The 21,892-nt window shown below is 46.6% G+C and overlaps 1 protein-coding gene across 1 annotated transcript in view; it reads right to left on the bottom strand.

The window, feature by feature from the left end:
* RIC1 (RIC1 homolog, RAB6A GEF complex partner 1) overlaps positions 1-21,892 on the bottom strand; it is a 1,165,874-nt gene that overhangs the window by 330,350 nt on the left and 813,632 nt on the right. The gene's annotated exons all lie outside the window — the stretch shown is intronic.

Here is a 21,892-nt window from a genome sequence, read left to right as displayed (position 1 = left end):
TTAACACTTAAGAGCCTGGTCTTTTCTGGAATCTCCAGATTTCGGTAGATAAGGAAGAAATTAAAGTTGCTCACTGTAGTGACAAGAGTACTCTTAGTCCATAGTCCCCCTTCCTGCATCCTTTTGAGTGTCCCACCAACATGGGGATGGTACCGGAACCTTTGGCAGTGAAAGATGTAGCTTCGGCTTAAATATAGTATAGCGCACCGTGGTACGGCCTTAGGTGTGGATACGCCACGCCGATGCCCCACCCTAGGCATCTCACCTCAATCCCCCTTTGAACACACGGGACGCTTAGATACCCGGCCACTCACATTACCTATAAGCCATTGGCATACTAGCACGGGAAGGTGGGTAAGACGTATGGAGGAAAGGGGAGTCACTACAGTGAGTAACTTTAATTACTCATACGTCCTGTCCCCTTTACTGCATCCAGTGGGTGATTCCACCGAACAAGAACATAGGGTGGAGCCGGGTCAACCCGCCTCATATCTAGGATGAAGCAAAAAGGTTTTTCAGAACCACCTAACCAAACTCCCTACCGTTCGTGGGAAGGCCCAAGTAGCCGCCTTGCTGATGACATCCCAAGAAGTGGCCTTAGCTCTGACGGCATAGGCATGAATCCCCTCGTCCAACAGGCGATGGAAGCCTTGGAAGCCTGAGAGCCGGGGAAGGAGCCCCCAAAAGTCACAAACAAAGCCACAAACTTCCTGAAGTACATCGTCCAAGAGAGATAGAATTTAAGAACTCTTGCGGTCCATGGAATGTAGGGCCCTCTCTGCCTCCGACTGTGGGTTCGAGAAGAACATTGGTAGGCAGATCCGCTCTCTTTATTCATATGGAACGGAGAGACCACCTTGGGTAATAAGTTTGGGTGAGTGCGCAAGATGACCATGTTGTCGTGAAAGCGCTCACACAAAGACAATGCCTGCAGTTCACTAACCTTGCGCGCGCCTGAAAGGTACCAATAATACAGTCTTCAGTGTCACCAAGCAGATGTCCACAGAGGCAAATGGCTCGAAAAGGCTTGCATTGCAAAATTCCAAGAACCACATTGCGGTGCCAGACTGGATGCGGCCTATGCACCGGAGGATAAGCCTAGAAAACCCATTAAGGTAAGCCTTAACCGCTGGGTGGGCTGCTGAAAACACATGCTCAGGGGAATTCTTGTAAGCCCCAATGGCCGCCAAATTACCAACGGCATGTATCCACCTGAACTACAGAACGAGTCAGGTGTGCTGAAAAAGCCAGTACATCATCCAGGACAGGTTATGTTGTTATGTTAACTCACCTGTAACGCGCCAAAAAGCCCAAGGGCATCCAGGACCCCTTAAAAGATGAAGGTGGGTAACTGTCTCATCTTACTTCACGAACAGAATAGTCTTCAACTGTTTTCTGAAGACCAGGTAGTTATTCTCATTGCGTAGGTGTTCAGTTAGAGCATTCCAGGCCTGTGCCGCCTGCACATGAAAGGCACGACCATTACCGCAAGCTCTCTTAACGCTGTCTACGTCTAAGAGACATGCCTTTGCAGATCGAAGGTTTCGTTTAGGTTGATAAAGGCTCAGCCTAGTCTTGAGGTATGCCGGGGCATCACCAAAAACACATTTGTGGCAGGTGGTCAACAGCTTGAACTGAATCCTTGCCGAGACAGGCAGCTAGTGTAGTTTTTTCCTGGCGGCAGATGTAGGCTCAGTGCGGCTCATCTGATAAACAATGCCCAATGCCCCATTCTGGATCTTTTGCAATTTTTGGGTGTCTGTCTTGTTAGCTCTCCCTAGGAGGGCATTACAATAGTCTACTCTTGGGAGTATCACATCTCTAACTTTTTGTGATTTTCCTCAGAAACCAGTGGGGCAACTTTCCTTGGTACTTTGAGATGGTAGTTGGTACCTTTCCCAATTGCTTCTACGTGCGCACCAGTATCCAAACTGGCTTCCAGATAAGTGCCCAAGGTCTTCACCTTATACACCACTGAAATCTGCCTGCTGTCAATCGAGAAAATGGCATAGGAATGACTCAACTCATCTCTGGCTTGGTGGGGGCCGTATAGCATAAGCTCGGTCTTGGTGGCGTTGAGGCATAACCAATTTGGGGACACCCAACCCTTTATGGTCTGATAGACCAGGTCCAGCTTCTGTTGGTCTTTTTCGTAGTCCCCACTGATCTCCAGTGCCAGCTGGAAGTCGTTTGCATAATTGCAGAAGAAAAGACCCAGACTCTCCAAATCCATACACAATGTAACGATATAAATGTTAAAAAGCAGGGGAGAGAGGCATGCCCCCTGGGGGACTCGCAGGTGGTGATCTTAGCATCTGACGCACTTTCACCCCAGTGAACTCGTGATTAGCATCCTTCGAGGAAGGATTTAAGCCAGTGTATTGCCTCCACCGAGAGACCCCTAACAGTGGTTGTCCAATCCAGCAGGATCTCATGGTCTAGCAAGTCGAAGGCTGCCGATAGATCTAAGAGCATCAGCAGCCCTGACTTGCTCGACTCCAGCCCAGAGAGCATGTTTCTCTGTAGGTCCAATAATGCTCTCAGTGCCATGGAAACTACGGAAGCCTGATTGCTTCTAATGTAGAGTACCCATTCTTAAGCTACGAGCCTGGAGTTGTAGCGTAGCTACTTTATCAATTAGTTTCAAGAAAAAGAGTGTTGGTGATTGGCCTGAGTTTGGCTACATCATTAGGATCTAAACCGCCCTTTTTTAGTAATGGCGAGACTGCTACTTTTTTATAGAGAGTGGAATGATACCAGTTCGAAAAGAGGAGTTTACAAACCTACAGAGGAACGGAGCAAAAATATCCTTGTGTTCTAATATTGTCTTGGATGAAAGGAGTTCACCTGGACAACTTGTGGGGTTCATGGTCTTCGGACCCTTGTCACGAGCCCAATGGAAGAACCTAGTCCATTTGCTGTTATACTAGCAGAGGGCCTCCTGGTATGCTGAATGATGTCCCAGGTTTCATCTGAAAATTGAGCATGCTGAATCCTCAGCTGATCAGGAACCAGGCCAACAGGGCCAGTTTGGGCGGGCCCTTATGTTCTACTACCCCAGCCTGCTGCGTCAGGAAGCCCCTGCTGGGGGATCAGCAGATGGACGGGACCCTGGGAGCACAACTGCAGCAGAGCCAACAACCAGGGTCTCTAAGCCCAATGGGGGCAACCAGGATGAGGCTGCAGCCCATGGAAGCCTGAAACTTGCAGAGGGTCTGCTGAAGCAGAGGGTTGGGCGTGAATGCCAAACACCTGCGGCCGTGCCAGCAGATATGGAAGGCATCGCCCACTGATCCCCTGACCCCAACCTGCCCATAAGGCAAACTATGAGCACTTGGCATTCAGGGGAGATGTGAACAAGTCCAGGTCTGCAAACCCCCAACGGTGGAGCAGGGGCAACAAGGAGTCGTTGTGCAACTCCCACTCGTAGGTGTTGAGCTCCAATCGACTCAGCTGATATGCTTCTGCATTACTGTTCCCCGGCAGGTTGAAAATCCTCTGTGCAAGGGACCATTCTTAGATCGAAAACGCGTCCATGCAGAGGAGCAGGGAACAGGTGCAACCCTGCTTTTTCAGGTAAAACATGTTAGAATTGTCCATCCTGATCAAGACTGACTTCGCCCTGATTAGTGGCAAAAACACCTTGAGGGCCAGGCACATTGCCCTGAGCTCAAGCAGATTTATATGCAGGAGGGCTTCCGTCCTGGACCATGCTCCATGAATCACAAAGCCTCCTGCAGTAGCCCCCCAGCATCGTCACCACCAGGGTAGGCTCTGGTCGGGTGAAGGGGGCTCCCACTGAAACATTGCCATCCATCAGCCACCAGCGAAGATCGGGCAAAAGGAGCAGTGGAATTGGGATCCGGTCCAACAGACCCTGTCTCCAGATCCCAATTGGCTGCCAGGTGGAGCTGGAGGCGCCTCATCTTGAGACGGGTGTTGTACAGTCAGCACACAGGAGGCCACCGGGCCCAGAATATGCTGGAACCACCATGCTGAGGTGGTCAGGTTGACCAGAAAGTGCCCCACCCTCTTGTAGAGGGACATCAGCGTGTCGGGCGTGGGGAACACTCACTGAACGGTAGTTTTCCAACGTGCCCATAGGAAGACCAGATCCTGAGACAGGCATAACTGATTTCCTCTGTTTGAGGGAAAACTCCAGCTGACGAACTGTATCTGCCAATCTATGGCAGGCGCGGACCAATGCTACAGGTGACCCCGCCCCCATCAACCAGTCGTCCAGATAAGGGTACAGGTGATGGCCCTCCAAGCGGAGAAGGCCCGCCACTGCATTCATCAACTTCGTGAAGACACGAGGGGCAGAGTTCAGGCTGAAGGGCAGCACTTTGTACTGGAAGTGGTACAACATTATCGTGAACCACAGAAACCTCTGATGTGGTTGATATATGGGTGCATGCAGGTACGCATTATTGAGGTCCAGGGAACAAATCAAGTCCCATGCACACAGAGACTAGGCTATGTGCGTGGGAGTAATCATCTTAAAGCATTCCAGCGGTAAAGATAGGTTTAGAAATGACTGGTCCAGGACTACCCTCAGGCCAGCCTGGTTGTTCTTGGGTACCGCAAAAATCCTGGAATAGTAACCAAAGCCCCTTTCTTCAAGCGGAACCAGTTTTATCTCCTGCATCTTCAAGAAGAAAGGACCTTCCGTAAAGGAGCCGGGGACCTGATCTGACAAAGAGGAGGAGGAGAGGATGATAGAGGCCAAGGAAGAGGAAGAGGAAGACTGAAGCTCGTGGAGACTACAGATCAGAGCCAGAGGTTTCTGAAAAGACGCTTCCAGATGTCCTGCAACAGTGCCAAATTGCCCCCCACAGGTGAGCTCTGTTCACAAACACGGACATCACTGCTTCTTGGCATCAGAGGCAGGGGCAGAGGAGGGGGAGCGGGAAAATGCATGCAACATCCTCTGCTGCTTCCTTCAATTGTCGCTGGGTGACCTGTCAGGCCTCCTTGTACAGCAGTCTCTGAACCCCTCAAAGCCGGAGAAAGTTTGGGGTTTGAACTCAGTCCTACCCTGGGATTGAGGGAAGGATTTCTGATCTTGCTTTGTCATTATGGCCAAAGACTTGGCGGTTTGGGCAGAGGTTTTCTTCTTCGTCTACGCCTTCCAATGACAGATCTAGGATCCGCTCCTGTACATCAGATGAAAACGGTGTGGCGTGCGTGCAGCCGCACCGTTAATATATATAAATTACAAATATTAGAGTAAGCGTCTTTCTGTACTTGATAACTATACTGTTCAACATTTGCAATATAAAGCTATACACTGCAAAAATGATACACATTTAAAAGTCTCCAGTTACACTTCTAATGGGTATAAGTGCACTGCTCAAAATGCTGGCTATTTTAACTTCTGTAACCATGTTTACTATTTCAATGCCTTATTCGATATTATATAATTAAACAGACAATATACAAACAGCCTATGAATCCAATACGAGATGTATAATCCATGAATGACTCAGGAACTTATAAAATTATTAAAAAGCAGAGTGAAAAATGTATCACAAATGCAATTCATGTTTCCTTAAAATGTGTGGTCTTGTTAAAAGTTTAACAGTCAGTACCACCACAGGTTTATCTGAGTGTTTACATAATGGAATCGGCTATGAAACATTTTGTGCATTATAGTGAATAAAACAAGTTTTTAGATATACCACCAAGTCTTTTGCATGAAGGACCAATCAGGAGAAACTGCTCATAATTTTCTGTCACATTGAAGCATTGATCTGTTCTTGATGAGGTCCAAATTTGTGTTTTGGTTGCCAGGTTTAAGATACCCATACTCAATTTAACATATAATGAGCAATTAAGCAGAGGCATATTATAATCCAAGTAGTGCTCAAACCCAGACAATGTTTTAAATGCAGATATTTCATAGTTAAAGATATTCTACCCAAATCGGTCATTGTACGCTCAGCTTCCTTCGGGGGAAAATACGGATTTAATTAATGATTTAGTATCCTAGCCAATCTACTCCAGTCTGCCAAATCTCTGGGTGACCTAGGTATTGTAATATTTTCTTTATGTCCAATCACCAGGTCATAGTGAGAGCACCCTCTTGGATAACTTATTTATAAGAGCATCCTTGTAGTGTATCAAAATTGGGCTGCCCCAAACGTTTATCCAGCACAAGACTAGATTCAATGAGATCCACTTTTCTATACTTGCCATATGTGTATCAGCATGCAAAGAAGCATTTGGAGTAGAGACTGGCAACCAGAGTAATCTCTTCAAGAATGTATTTCTTGAAACTGATGATATAGAATTAGATTTGTATCTTCAAAGTTCAGAACCCCATGTAGAGGCTTGCTGAACCTGTGCCTCATACACCCACAGTAGAGGCAATATTGCTCCATACTGAAATTGTATCTAGCAATAGCCATAATGTTTTAATTAATGTTTAATTGGACTTCTCAACTTGGGAATTTTATTTACAGTCATCAGTTTTTCTAATGCCCAGATAGTGGTATTACCTTGCTTGTTCAATAACTCTGCAAAGGTGATCTAGAACAACTCATATATTTTTCTTCCCCTGAGCTGTAAAGTCCATTTATTTTGGTGCAGTTTATTTAAGGACCATTTCTGGCAGTTCTTGAAAAATTGCATATTGTTTTTTTAAACCCAACTGTGCGAGTGACATCAGCACAGCGTCCTGAGCATTTAATAGAAGCAGGATTTTATCTTTGCCAAAATTGAGGCATCATAGTGTGTGGCAAGAAGCAAGTCCGCAACTCCATTTACAAAAAAGAAAGTGTGGGGGCCAACACATCCTTGGCGTACCCCCTTTTTCTATTGGGAACCAATCTGTGGTCTGACCCTATCAAGCCCACCCTAACGTTGCTCGATTATTACAATAAAGTGGATAACGCGCTTTCAACAATGCAGGAGGAATGCGTAAATTCCTTAGCGTCTCTCATAGTTTCATTCGCGGGACACCATTAAAAGGCGGTTTTGAAGTCAATAAAAAATGCATATACTTAATTTTCCTTAATATTGCATTTTTTTTCTTTTAAGAAAAAGATGAAAGCACTGTTCAGGAATGCCCAGACCTGACTGAAAACCTGCTTGTAGGTGGGTTATCTTGATTTTTTCTTCTATCCATATCTTTAATCTTGCCAGAAGCATTTTGTCATACATTCTACACACGTCTAGTAATGAAATCAGGCGATAATTCGAGGGTATCGCTCTGCCACCTTTTATTATAGAGTGGAACTAATTGGGCCTTGGAATCATGGCAGAGGCTGAGATTGCATTAAACGTAGCAAGAAAGGGGCCCATATTTTTGGTTTGCTCAAGGACTTCTGAAATAAGATCTGGGCCAGGAGCCTTATTGTTTTGTTCCAGAATTGCCACAGATACCTCCTCTAAGGAGGAGTACAATGGGCAGAATTCAAGCAAATCTACTGTAGATATAGTGTTATTATACTCTACTTCAACACAAATTTCTTTAAATAAATCCCTAAAATAATCAAACCATATGCTTTCTGGGACATCACCTAGTAGTGCGTCCCTTTTTTCAGTGCTACTTACTGAAACCAGTTTCCAGAATCTGGCACCATCATGGTCATTAATTGCTTTCAATACGAATTTCCATTTATTTTCTGCATGTTTCCTTTTAAAATTGTGTTTCTATATGCTCACCTAGCTTGCTTATTTATAAATCGATTATACTTCCCCATATCCTTCAACACTGGATAGAAGATGCAATTTAGCGGTTTTGCATTCCTCATCGTACAATGTGGTACTTTTTATAACCTTTTTCAATCTTATTACTGAGTTTAGTGAGCAGTGAAGTCCTTCTATTCACCATTTCTTCATATGTCACTACCATTCGTTCATCTGTAATCGATGGGCATGATGAACATTTTGAAAACATAGGTTAGATTTCAGAATAAATCTGCAGTAATTTGGTGCCAACATCCAGATGATATCACCTGATTAAACAGCGTGAGTGAACACCAATGATAATAGGTACATTGCACTATTCGTACCAACCACTGTAGATGAAGAAATTATACAACCGACTTATGTAATCCTACCTATTAAAATCTATTAGGGTATAACAAATATGGTTGCTACGCTGACCACTACTAAAAGTAATCTTTGTTGGGCAATCCCCGGGCATCTACCATTGCAAGCTGTTAAATCCAAAGAAGACTAAATAGGTGATGTTTCCATGGCATGCTTTTGTTGTCCTTTTGTGTATTTTGCACATAGTTAAGGTATATATCCCAGGCCATATCTTCATCATGCAATATTCCGCTAACTGAAAGAAGGGGCTCAAATTAGTAATTTAGTTCAGGGATTAAAAAAACAGAGCCTGGCGCCAATTGATCGGTTCAAGACTCTATACTTAATTTAATGCAGTAATTTGGCACCATATAATTAGTAAGAGGTTATGTCCATTCCCTGCTGCAATATATATTAAGCGGGGTGGTGGACTGTTGGAACGGCAGTGGAGAAGCTTTAGCAGAACTAACATATTTCCCCTTTAAATTCGCTTTCCTCCATGGGTAGGTTTTTGAGGCTGCTCTAAGATTAAGACAAGGACCTGGACAAATACTTGACCAATGATTATGCTTTGTTTGTTATTTTGGAATGCATTAATAAATTAACGGACCCTGGTAACTTCTACAACCAGAAAAACACATGGTAGGTGGTCATCTGTTGGTGTGCACTCGGTTGGCAGGAGTGTAGTGATTTCAATTCATCTTGGGTTCATTGCTTTGCTTGAAATTCATGGAGGATGGCATGCACCAAAAGCATGGTGGAGCTCTAGAATGCAATCCCAGGGTAAACATATCTCGAGGTTAGGTCAGCTAGATTAACTGAGGAAGACATGAATTGAGAGAACCACTTGGGCGAAACTCTTCTGTTGACTCTTTTCCTCCTTCGTCTTCATTGCCCAGTAAACTGCGGCTTGAAAGAGTTGGCATGCTAACACTATTTAGTCCTTTAAAACATCTCAAGTTAGATTTAGTAGGTTTTTTTCACAAAACATGGACACCATTCCTCGAGTCATACATCATGGTACATCAAGAAAATAAACTAAAAGCCAGTATAGCTTAATATAAAGCAAGCATTTTAGGACAAAGAACAAATAGCATAAGGTGGCACTTTGAGGAGAAGGAAGATTTAAGCTGCTTTCACTTAACACAACATTATGTTGCTGGTCGTGAAATAACTTCCTTTGGCACTGATTTACTCTCCCTCAATTCTGGCCATGAGGCGCTGCGAGTTTGAAGAATTGCGTTTTGATTGAAGTCAGTAGAGCAATCATGATTGACATGAAATGACTTCCTGCAAAAGTTTGTTTAAAACAAGGGGTATTTTATTTGAGAGAGGGCAGTGTAGGAAAGGTAGAGCAAAGTACAGGAACCAGCAAGACAGCCACGGGACGAGCCAGGCCACTGTCCTAAATTATGATAAAAGGGATACAACATTTCTAAAAACAAAATCCTTATTATGGTTTTATTTCCTTGTGATTTCCAAGCCAAAATCCATTTCCATTCATCTAATTTCTAAAAAATGTCTGACTTTTCTTTTTTTACATAGGCTATCTTCCATTTTGTGATCGGTCTTCCATCCTTGAAATAGGAAGCAACATTAGAGAAGGAGAGGAAGAATAGTCTTCAGTTACATTATAGAAACACATTTGGCCTGTTTGGACAGGAGGAACACAAAAGGCAAACTTTAGCGGCACAGGCAACTAGGTGCGGATTAACATCCAACAAAGTACAATGTTCTTATTATGCTTCCTTGCCGTCCCTACAGCAGACTATGGATACATTCTTTTTGATGACGTCTATAACCCGCCCCCCCATTAACGTAATTATGGAACACTTTTCTTCTTTTTCTGGGGGAAACGTTTTATTGGAAAATGTACCATTGTTTGCGACAGTGACATTCACCATTCATTGCGACATTCAGCAGCAAGTCGCAGGTACCAAGCAACGTAATGCTCTAGTGAGAGCCCGCCATTAAACAATACTTTATACCACCTCTGCCTAAACTTTGTTTCAAGTTTAACAAGAATAGGACGTCAACTGAAATAATTGAAAACAAAACACTACCAATTCTCAACTAGTGATTGTTTGCATTTTCAATTAATATATAACATAAAAGGCGTTTTTTTAAAAAAACTTTATTTACACAACATCCATAACAAATCCCAATACAATCAGTGTATATCAAATAACACATGAAAAAAAACCCACAAGAAAAGCACAACATTTTACACAGTACTATGTACACAGCGGGAAATACAACACCCTAAATCCCCAACATCTCAAATACATTTCTCAATTACCCCCCCACCAAACAACTATAATGTCAATTTAAAACAACTGCAAAAATATACCCCATATTTTCTCAAACAAAGCCAATTTACCAAGTCTCCTATACATCACTCTCTCCAGATTTGCCAATTCATGCATCTCAGACAACCACGTCTCCACATTCAATGTCAAAGCATTCTTCCAGTTCCTCAATATTATTCTTTTACCAGTCATCGCCCCTCTGAACAACCACTTCTTCTCAAGCGTATTTGTAAAGCGCACGTTCACCCCCAAAGGGGCAGCTTGGCGCTAATAACAGATGTTTAGTGTTACCCAACTTAATGGTACTCATTTTATTGACCTCAGAAGGATGAAGGGCTGAGTGGACCTGCCGGGATTTGCACCTGTGACCATGAGGTCACACACAGGCCCCTGTAGTGGATGCATTAGTCCACTGGGCCACAGACTATGATGCTTCTAGTTTGCACACATTTACTAGACGTGGCAGTATTAAATACTATTAACATTTCTAGACAGTCATAATTGACAATTCCTGCAAAAACAGGAACTGACCCAACCGGAACAATCACCAACCACATAAATAATAAAATCCAGCAACATGAACTATTGAACACAGCAGTGAATAAGTGGAATAGAGGAGTTAAAAAGGGCCAAGATGTTACTTGCAGGCACTGCTCCATAGAGGTTGAAACAAGCAGACATTTATTAACTTCATGTACCCCTATATATTAAAGGATATGGTGGTATTGGGTTTTCTACAGATTCCATAAGCAGTGGGCAATGTTGGTCAGAACCAATAGGTGCGGAATCAGTAGTATGTAATGCTGCGACTTTATATGGAACATGGTGACTGGATAGCCTATCAAATTTGACAATACTAATATGTCATGGTAAAAGGTATAGCATGTATAAATGGGTTAATGAATTATGAATTAAGATATTTGTTTGATTTTAAGGGTAAAGGAAAAAACCGAGTTTTTATTTTCAAAATAGTTTTAAAGTTTTTTTTTTTGGCTTTGTTATATATGCCAAAGTTTGTTCTTCATTGAATCTAAACTAAATGCATAAATAAAAGGAGAACAGTAACTATAGGAGGCCTTAAAGAACCAGGAGTGAGTGGAGGGGGAATTGTTCAGACCACAAAAGGAAAATGGAGCAACACCAACACCATAATTCTGTGACTGCAAGTACCCATTCCATTAAGAAAAGCACCTTTCTTTGGAGCGAGTGACCGCTCTAGAAGAAGAAGTTACTTACCAAACTGGTAACATTCTTTCGATGGGATGTTCCTCCGGCGTATTCCACATCTATGACATGTAATGTCCATAGCTGTGCACTTCGGAAACATTTCAGCAGAGGGCGTCTTGCGTCAATCGCATTGAGCCGATGTCCCTCTAGGGCCTCTGTCGAGGGTTGACGTCACCGGATGTTATATATAGGATGCACAGCGCCTGTTGCCTCAGTTTAGTCCCCACCCCTCCCCCCAGAACGTGTGACACCAGTCTCCTGCCAGTATAACTGCCTACAGCCTTGCGGAAATGGAAGCTGTAATCACAGAGGAAATTCTCCAGAGGGGCAGGCTGGGAGGGCGATGTGGAATACGTCAGAGGAACATCCCATTGAAAGAACGTTACCAGTTTGGTAAGTAACTTGTTCGTCGAAGGGATTGTGTCCTCCGACATATTCCACATCTATGACAGACTCCCAAAGCAGTACCACACTGTGGAGGAGGGAAAGAATTTAGCCTGAGAAATTTAGAGTACTCAATCAAATGGCTGAATAGAGGATTGCCTTACCAAAGGCCAAATCCTGCCTATGGATGGAGTCCACGAAATAGTGTTTAACAAAAGTATGGACAGAGGCCCATGTGGCTGCTTCACAAATATTCCAAATAGGAACACCCCTTTGTAGAGCAGTGGAGGCAGCCACACCCCTAGTAGAGTGAGCCCGTAAGCCTACCAGAGGGTCCTTCCCCACCAAACGGTAGCACTCAGTGATAGTCAAAACAATCCATTTGGACAAGTCAGTTTGGAAACAGCCTGACCAAAGCGGTGTCCAGCATAACCTACAAAGAGCTGATCGTCCAATCTGACCCTGGACATCCGTGAAAGATAAAAGCTCAAAGCTCTCCTAGGATCCAACCTATGGAGCCTTTCCTCTTCCTTACCAGGATGCGGAGGAGGATAAAAAGCTGGAAGAATCACCTTCTGGCTCAAATGAAATTCAGACACAACATTCGGAAGAAAAGAATGTCACACCTGCAAGACAACCCTGTCCTTATGGAAAACAGTAAAGGGTGGCTTGGCAGAGAGTGCCTGCAATTCACTCACTTTGCGTGCGGAAGTAACTGCAACTAAAAACACAGTTTTAAAAGACAACAGTCTCAACTGACAAGAGTGTAACGGCTCAAACGGAGCTTCCATCAGAAACTTTAAAACTAAATTCAAATCCCAACCCGGCACCTGGAAAGGGGACGGTGGAAAAACAGACAGTCCTTTCAGAAACTGTGAAATCAAAGGAATCTTAAAGTAAGAACACTCTTCAGACTAGCACTTAAATATAGACAGCGCCGCCAGGTAACCCCTAATGGTACCCACTTGAAGGCCTCTATGTGCTAAATAAAGAAGAAAAGACAACACCATAGGAATGGAACACTGGAAAGGCTCCACATTCTGACCCAGGCGCAGAACTTCGGCCAATGGTACAGGGATTTTGTTGCGGGCCGCCTGGCCAAAAGCAGCATGTCATCCGGGAGGTCCCAATCCTTGTATCTCAACCTTTCAGATACCAAGCTTGAAGGTTGAGACCTGACCTCTGGATGGAGAACCTGACCCCCCCACTCCCGTGAGAGCAGATTGTCTCAGTAGGGAAGACAGCATGGACATGTTGAGAAGGTCCGGGTACCACGTCCTACGGGCCCACGCCGGAGCAATGAGGATCATCTGGGGACCGAACCTCCGTAATCTCTGCAGTACTTGCGGGATGACGGGGACTGGAGGAAACGCGTACAGCAGTGGTAATGACCACTCCACCACGAACGCATCACCTAAGGCTCCGTTTGGAGGAAATTCCCACGAGCAGAACCTCTCGCACTTCCGGTTGACACTGGAGGCGAAGAGATCCACTTGAGGGGTTCCCCCAAAGGGCGAAGATCTCCAGGAGAATCTCCTGAGCCAACGCCCACTCGTGAGAGATCACGCTCTGCCTGCTCAGGGCGTCCACCGTCTCGTTTTCATCTCCAGACAGATGAACTGCCGAGATCGAAACTTCCTGCTGGATTGCCCAGAACCAGAGCTGCATCGCCTCCCTGCACTGAGGAAGTGACCCGGCCCCCCTCCCTTTTTGTTGAGGTAGTGCATGGCCATCGTGTTGTTCATCAGGATCAGGACATTCGTTCCTCGCACAGTCGGCAGAAAAGCCTTCAGGGCTAGCCTGACGGCCCTCAGCTCCAACAGATTGATATGGAGTCTGGACTCCGACGGAGACCAACGACCGCTGACTGTCAACTCGTTGGCATGAGCTCCCCATCCCGTGAGGGATGCGTCCGTCACAATCACCACCTCCGGCCAGGGCAGCCAAAATGGAGCCCCCCCCTCATCAGATTGCCTTCGTCAGCCCACCACAGAAGGTCCTGGGTGACCGAAGACGGCACCTGAACAGGGTCCGACATCCTGCCGGAGGACTGAGACCAGTGGAGCTTGAGTGCCCATTGCAAAGATCTCATCCGCAACCTCGCCTCTGGCACCAGAAGAATGCAGGCTGCCATGAGGCCGAGCAGTCTCAAGAACTTGAAAGCTGGGAGAGTCTGGGCAAGTTGAAACTTGTGCATCATCTGCTGAATGTGATGAGCCCTCACCTGGGGAGGAAAACACTGCATCAGGGACGTGTCGAGCACAGATTCCAATGTACTGGAGCCTCCGAGTTGGTGTCAAATGGGACTTCTTTAAGTTGAGGGCGAAGCCCAGCTTGTGGAGGGAGTGGTAGGTGACTGACATGATCCAGGACTTGCTCAGGAGAGCGCGCCCTGATCAACCAATCGTTCAGGTAGGGGTAGACTTGAATCCCCCCTTTCCTGAGGTGCGCTGCCACCACTACCATGAGCTTGGTGAAGACCCTCGGGGCAGAGGTCAAGCCGAACGGCAGGACCCGAAACAAAGTACGAGTCGCCAACCGCAAACCTCAGGTACTTCTTGTGCTTTGGATGGATAGGCACATGAAAATAAGCATCCTCGAGGTCGAGAGACACCAACCAGTCCTGAAGTTGAAGGGCCTGGAGGACTTGAGAAAGAGTAACCATCTTGAACTTTGTTCAAATCGCGCAAGTCCATGATGGGTCTCAAGCCCCTGTCTTTCTTGGAAATCAAAAAATAAGGGGAATACCATCCCTTGTTCCTCTCCGCTACAGGCACCAGTTCTATGGCGCCTTTCTCCAGCAGGGATTGAATTTCCTGCGCAAGGAGCGGATCCGGACTCTTCAAAGAGAGATTCCACGGTGGATTGTCTTGAGGCCTCTGCCGGAAAGGAAGACAGTAGCCGTGGGTTATGATCTCCAGATCCCACACATCTGAAGTAATGGCCCGCCACTCTGCAAGATGCTGCGCACAGCCTTCCCCCAACCGGCGAACCATGGGACATGGCCTTGTGACTGAGCTGAAGCGGCTGCGGCGGTGCCTGAGGGCTAAGAGGCAACAGCCCAAGTGGCCTTGGCACCTCGAGTACCTTGTTTTCCACCTCTGGCACTCCTACGGTGGCCCTTTTGACTGGCAGTTCCTCTCGCTTTACCAAAGGAGTAATAACGAAAGGAACCTCCCCTCCATTGCTGTCCCCTAGGTCGAAAAGGCGGAGGTTGTCGAACTGCAGCGCCCAACGACATCGCTGCAGCTTTGGAGGTCTGCAACCTCTCAAGGCTCTCGACAGCCTTGCTGCCAAAAAGATGTTCCAGTCAAAGGGCATGTTGAGGAGCCGGCCCTGCACATCAGGAGCAAACCCCGACTTCCGCAACCACGCAAACCTGCGTATTACGGTGCTCGCCGACATGGACCGGCTGACGCAATCTGCCATGTCCAAACCCGACTGAACGGCCTCACATATAGCATCCTTGCCATCCTGAACCATGGCAAGGAAACCATCCCGTTCATCCCCTTCGGGAATATGTTCAGCCGCCAAGGAAACAGTTCCACAGAGTGTGCGTGAAACGAGACAAGGCACAAATGGAGTTGGCCGCCTGAAGCGCCATACCCCCTGAGCCTTCCTAGGTGGTTCCCCCGAGCCACGGGGTACCCCCGTCGACACAGCCCCGAAAGGCGTCGAGAGAATTGGCGCCGACAGTATCGACGGCGTCGACACAGGCCTCGAAGGCAGAGCCTCGAGCGTGTCCCTCGACATCCTGGGCGCCGACGACTTCCTCGGAGGTGGAGCCTCGAGAGAGTCCGTCGACTACCTCGGCGCCACAGGCGTCGACGTCTTCCTCGAAGACTTCACAGGTACACGCGGTCTCGAGCATGCCGAGAACGATTCCCCTTGTCCAAGCGGGACCTTTCCCGCGAATCGCGACGACCACCCGAGCCCGAAGGCGTGCAAGCGGCATCTCTCGGCTGATCACGACCGACTCCACTGGGAGGCGCAGACGGACCAGTGCCCTGCGATTCGAGAACCGCCAACATTTTCTTCCCGAAGGAAGCCCATTCCTCCGGTGTCGCATGCTTAGTGGGGTAAGCGACCCGCCGGCGGGCGGAGTCCTCGGATGAGGACGGGGAAGGCGACCGATGATGCCGCTTCCGGGAGTGCCTCGAAGAGGCAGGAGTGGCAAGACCGACTCCGGGACCGAAACCCACTGGACTTCCGACGACGACACGGAGAGTCGTCCCTCGAGTCGTCCGTCGAAAGCCCCGCAGACCTCGACTTCCAGGGCTTGGACACCTTACCTACCGATGATAACTTCTTGCGCTCCCGAAAGGCTTTCAACGTGAGCGACTGGCAGTCGACAGTCATCCATGTCATGGGCCTCCCCAAGGCACCAGAGGCAGGCATCGTGCGAGTCCGTGACCATCATCTTAGACCCACAGTCCCCGCACTTCTTAAAGCCCGGACGCGTTGTGGAAGACGAGGTAGACATCTTCACGAAGAAATCGTACACAAACAGGTTCGATGAACAACAAACTCCAGAGAGTCGAGGCGTACCGAGATTCACAAAGCGAACACGTTTGTGGAAAAAACGGAACTGAGGCTACGTGCGTCCTACTTATCACATCGGGTGACGTTGGCCATCGGAGGAGGTCCTCGAGGACGGCACATCAACGTCATTGACGCAGAAAAATTTTCAGAAGCAGCACAGCTGTGGTGATTACTGTCATAGATATGGAATACGTCGGAGGACCCAATCCCCTCGAACAATTAAATACTAATTCACATTACAGAAACTATTCACATCCCACACCTTTATGTATTTTATATCATGAAAAATGGTGAAGAAAACTTCAAATAACCTTTTTGTGGCTTTGCTACTTCATACGAACCCAATCACAAAATGTGGCATGCGACCAGCCCTTCGGTTGCAAAACTTCACCATATACTAATGTTGAGTTTTTTCAACTTGTTCTCCGTCTTCAGATCAGGTACTATTGCAGCACATCCTCTTAGCGCCCCAGCACCACAACAGTATTTCTTGGTATGTGGCTCATGTCCTTAACACCTCAAAGGGTATTGTGAGGAACCAGGAATGAGAGACTCATGGTGGTTGGCATGAAATATTATTAAACAATAAAGGGGTTGGAAAATGCCTCACTGTCTCTTATCTAGGAGGTATATCTCTACCTCAACCAACAACTAAGGGCCTTTCTTTTGTCAATGTCCAAAGCAAAAATGTCCTGTGTCTGAAATCCTATCCTAGCCCTCTCATTCTGAAAGTAACTGTAAGGTGTTAAGGGTATTATCTCTAGCTTGAAAAGAGCACAAATGTTTAAGTTCAACAAAAAGGTATAAATCCAACAAAAGTCCAAATGGATAATGTTCACAGTTCTAGGGAATGGCTCCCTTCACCAGTTCTCTCGACCAAAACCAAAGTTCAAAAGATGTTGGGTCTCCTAATGTCTTGTGTACTCACGTTGAATGTGCTACCTTCTTTTTTTTTTTCTCTGTTTAATAAACCAATAAAAAAAGATTTATAAAAAAATAAAAAAATAAAAAAAGATTAATCAAGTTCTTTGTAGCCCAAGAGGATAACACCCTCCTGTTGGTGTTGCAATTCACTCCAGAGGACAGGACTCCCTCCGCCAGGCATTTTCCACATTCAATGTAATTCAAAATCTTAGAGGCATGAATCTTGTTGGGATTCGCCAACTCACAAAACACCTGGTATACTCTCCTGCCAGGTTTTCTCATATGTTCGTTCACTTTGAAGATCTGAGGTTATATGCCTTCCCCCCCTGCCCCCCCCCGAGGCACCACCAAGTTCCTTGCATCATTGGTGTATTTGCATCTCCCCAATACAAGCACTTGAAACTCAGTTGCTCTTCAGGTCCCCCCGCATTGCAGGTGAGTTTAACTAGCCCACAGGGCCTTGTGGGCCTTGGTCCCACTCACCTGTGCCTGCTCTGCTCCCCTTGCACTCTACTTCCCCTACAACCCGCCTCCAAGCCCACCGTCCAGCCCGGACTGGCTCCTGGAGCCCAGAGCGTTGCACCTACAGTGCATCCGCTCCCCCTCCTGCCTCGTTAGGTCCCCGGCATTGCAGGTGAGTTTAACTAGCCCACAGGCCCTTGTGGGCCCTGGCCCCAATCGATCCCTCCATTTTGTTAGCCCTCCAGACCCCCTGTGAACTCCGCTCCATTCCCCTTGCACTCAACCTCCCCTCCAACCCTCCTCCCGCCTCCCAGCCCGCCCTCCAGCCCAGACTGGCTATTCCAATAGCCTTAAAAGACCACCCCAGGGCAGCCCTCTGCCTGTGCTGCCCCCGCGGCTAAGGGCCTCAAGGCAAAGGGCGGCTCCTACTTTGGCAGCTCCAAGGTGTGTCTGCAGGTGTCAGGAGGGGAAGCTGAGGAAGCCAGTGACCAGCCGTCAACCAGCAGCAACCACCAAAGTAAGTGTGGAATGGGTGGGGAGTAGAGCAATCACTACTCCAGAAAGTCCTGCCACTCCACATTACCTTACCCAAGAACATAGCTTGCCAGGCGAACATCACTTACACCACTCATACTTAGATAGAATCGTGAACAATAGCCTGCATCGCATCTAGACAGGATTTTGAATGTTAAGTAAATGCCACACTTACATAGAATTGTGAATGTTAAGTAAATGCCACATAGAATTGTGAATGTTAGGTAAATGCCACACTTAGAACTGTGGACATTAGCCTGCGTCGCATTTAGACAAGATTCTGAATGTTAGCAGATGCCACACTTGGATAGAGTTGCAAGTGTTGGCAGGTGCCACACTTGGATAGAATTGTGAATGTTAAGCACACATGGACTCAAATCTAGGTATAGCCTCCCCCTTTGTCTATTGTATGATAAAACGCAATGTATTAGGATACCTAGGCCTCTCTCCCGCTCTGCAGGACTCAAATCAAGGGGTGCCCTCCATCTGTCTGTTATATGTGAAGATCCATCTATTGTGAAACCTAGACCTTTCTCCCACTATACAGGACTCTCATATCTAGGTTTAGCCTCCATCTCTGTCTGCTATATGATGAAACGTAATGTACTATGAAACCTAGGCCTCTTCACAACTTTACAGGACACTCAAGTCTAGGTGTGGCCTACATCTTTGTCTATTGTATGTTGAGACGTGGTGTATTGTGAAACCTGGGCCTCTCCCCCACCACACAGGATTCTCAAAATCAGTGATAGTACTGTGAATTTACTAGTCTTCTTTGCAGTCAGAAATTGCTAGAAATTATTAGCACTACATTGACTCACACTTAGAAAATTGTTTGAAATTATTAGCATTGCATTGAATCAAACCTAGAAAGTGCCCAGTGTAATGGAGCTGTGAATTTACTAGTCTGCATCGCCCGCCTGTGCCGTTCTCCTAGAACTGGTCTTGTTACAATTAACTCAAATCTAGAGGGTGCACGCTATGATGATACTGCAATTTATTTACACGCTTAGGAACTGTTCTTGCAAGATTGATTCACATCTAGAAAGCTACTTTAACTCACATCTTGAAAGTACCCCCTGGGATAGCACTGTGACTCACTTGCATGCGCTGCACAATTCAAATTGCTCTCTCGCTCGACTCACAACTAGAAAGTGCTGCCTGAGATAGTTCTGTAATTTAGTTACCTACATTTTAGATCATAACTCAACCCGAACTCTCACCTCCCAGATCACTATGCTTACTCTCTTCTCTACACCATCACGCAATTAGAGTGCAGATATACCCTCGATCAATTTCGGCCTAGCTACCCAAATACCAACATTAACACAAACACCTCATCACTCTAATAAAACGCAGCTATATCCCATGACAAACTGGCCTAGCTGCACACATAAGCGTCCTACAGGCCCAACGCAGCCAGAACCCAGTCTTGGTGTCCACCGGCTGGACTGCACACATTCAACTAATATCAATACCACAACACCTAATGCTAGGATGCAGCTACCATAAGGCAATTACATCGGCTGCACACTTAACTGGTGCACCCAAGTACCCTACAACACCTTATTCGCTCAAATGACCTAGATTACGCTCCCTGAGAGCGTTCAGCCTACCAGTGCTTTGAGGTTATACAAAAGATGTATAGAGCGCTATATAAATGCCAAATAACATAACATGTAAGCCTTAGGGAATTTGCTATGTGTTCCACTTAGGGAACAAGAATGCTCTCTCCAGCTCCCTCCTCAGGCTCCGACTGTCCACTGTGGGCTCACTGGCTTTAGGATGGCTTCCTTGGGTTCTCCGACACAGCTCAAGTCCTTCTCAGCTTCCGTTCGCCCCCACTCCACTACGGGCGGCACATCTCTGCAGCTGGTGGCAGTCTGTACCTCGCTCCAGCTTCTCTTGCTGGTGTAAAGCTCATTTGCCTTGTGTCCCACTTCAGCATCTGGCCTGCCTGCGAGAATGTGTCTCCGGACCAGACGTTGCCTCCCTCTTTCTTCATGCCACTTTTTTGCTTGCCTGTCCACTTGACAGCTTGCCTTCCCCGGCAGTCGCTAGCCAGTCTTATCTCCCTGCAGTTCTCCACAGCTCCATCTTTGAACTCTCGCATTAGTGAAGGGAGCCGTTTGGAGCCAATCAGAGTTCTCCTACAGCCAGACCGCTCCCTTTGGTCTAGCTAAGCAAGCTTCATTCCGGTTGCTCTCTTCCCTGTGTCAGTCTTTGTTACTGATCTAACTACGTGATGGTTGAAAGTTATATGACTGAGTGCTGGAGAATATTGAGGGTTACTGCCAATATATGCCATAAGGGCTTGAAATACTGAAGGGTGTCCCTAAAAGGGAATGGTGGATACTATATCTTACCCGATGTCGGTCCACCACCCCAGAGGGTCGCCTCTCCCCGGCTCCCTCAAATAGCCACCCCGTGGGTCAGAATGACTTGCCATTTAGCCTCTAACCACTTTATATTCGGTCCATCTCGACAACTAGTCCAGCACTACTACAATACATTTTCCGCTACCACTTCCCATATCGATTGAGCCCACTTCCTTGGTGAGTCTACCTTAACTAAATGCCGAGTATGAGCAAACTGTCCCTTACCGGCTCCATCACACTTCAAACAGCCACACAATTTCCTTTAAATCACTCGATCAAAACCTGGCCACCAATATTCTACTCGCAAAATAGACTTAGTTCTCGACACACTGAGGTGCCCTTCATGAGCAATCATAATGAGCTTACCACGCAAAGCCTCTGGAACACCACGTCCCCAACGATACACCAGACCTCCTATACAACTCAGCTCTCACCTCCCAATATGGCCTTTCCTCCTTCGATATTCTCCTCTTGTCAGGCCATTCCGATTAACACATACCACAAAACACACATAATAATCTCATTGGCCCTCATACCGGCCATCCACTCCTTTTCCCACAACTCCCTCATGGGTGACAAAAGATTACTTCCACCTGTTCCATTTCACCTTCCTCCTCTTGCCCACCTAATCTTGATAAATGGTCAGCCAACACATTTTCTCAGCCAGAAATAACTTCGATTTAAAATGTGTGTCCTTGCATCCTGGTCACCCAACTTGTTACACACCTAGAAACGTTGAACCCTTTATATTCAAAAATACTTTTCCGGGGCTTGTGGTCCGTTCTGATCACAAATTCCACACTCCACACAAAATTCCAAAATGATGTGCACCCCATGCCATATCTGATTTTGTTTCGAGTACATATGGAGCAGGGCCATTTATGACCTCCATTTTTCTCTAGCACTCAGGAACTTGGGAACCACAGCTCAGGCGTACAAGTCATCTGTCAAGAGGGCAAGGTTTGGGGGGGAAATGAGCAATCTATTTAGTTACATCCAACAGAAAGAACATTACACAGAGATATACAATGTGCTGCTCTTCTAATGGATTCCTTCCTCCCACATATTCCTTAACTTTGGCAGACTCTAGCAGTA

This window comes from Ambystoma mexicanum, chromosome 6p (assembly GCF_040938575.1).
Source record: "Ambystoma mexicanum isolate Mex_15411 chromosome 6p, UKY_AmexF1_1, whole genome shotgun sequence".
Taxonomy (NCBI): domain Eukaryota; kingdom Metazoa; phylum Chordata; class Amphibia; order Caudata; family Ambystomatidae; genus Ambystoma; species Ambystoma mexicanum.
This window is presented reverse-complemented; position numbering and strand designations above follow the sequence as displayed.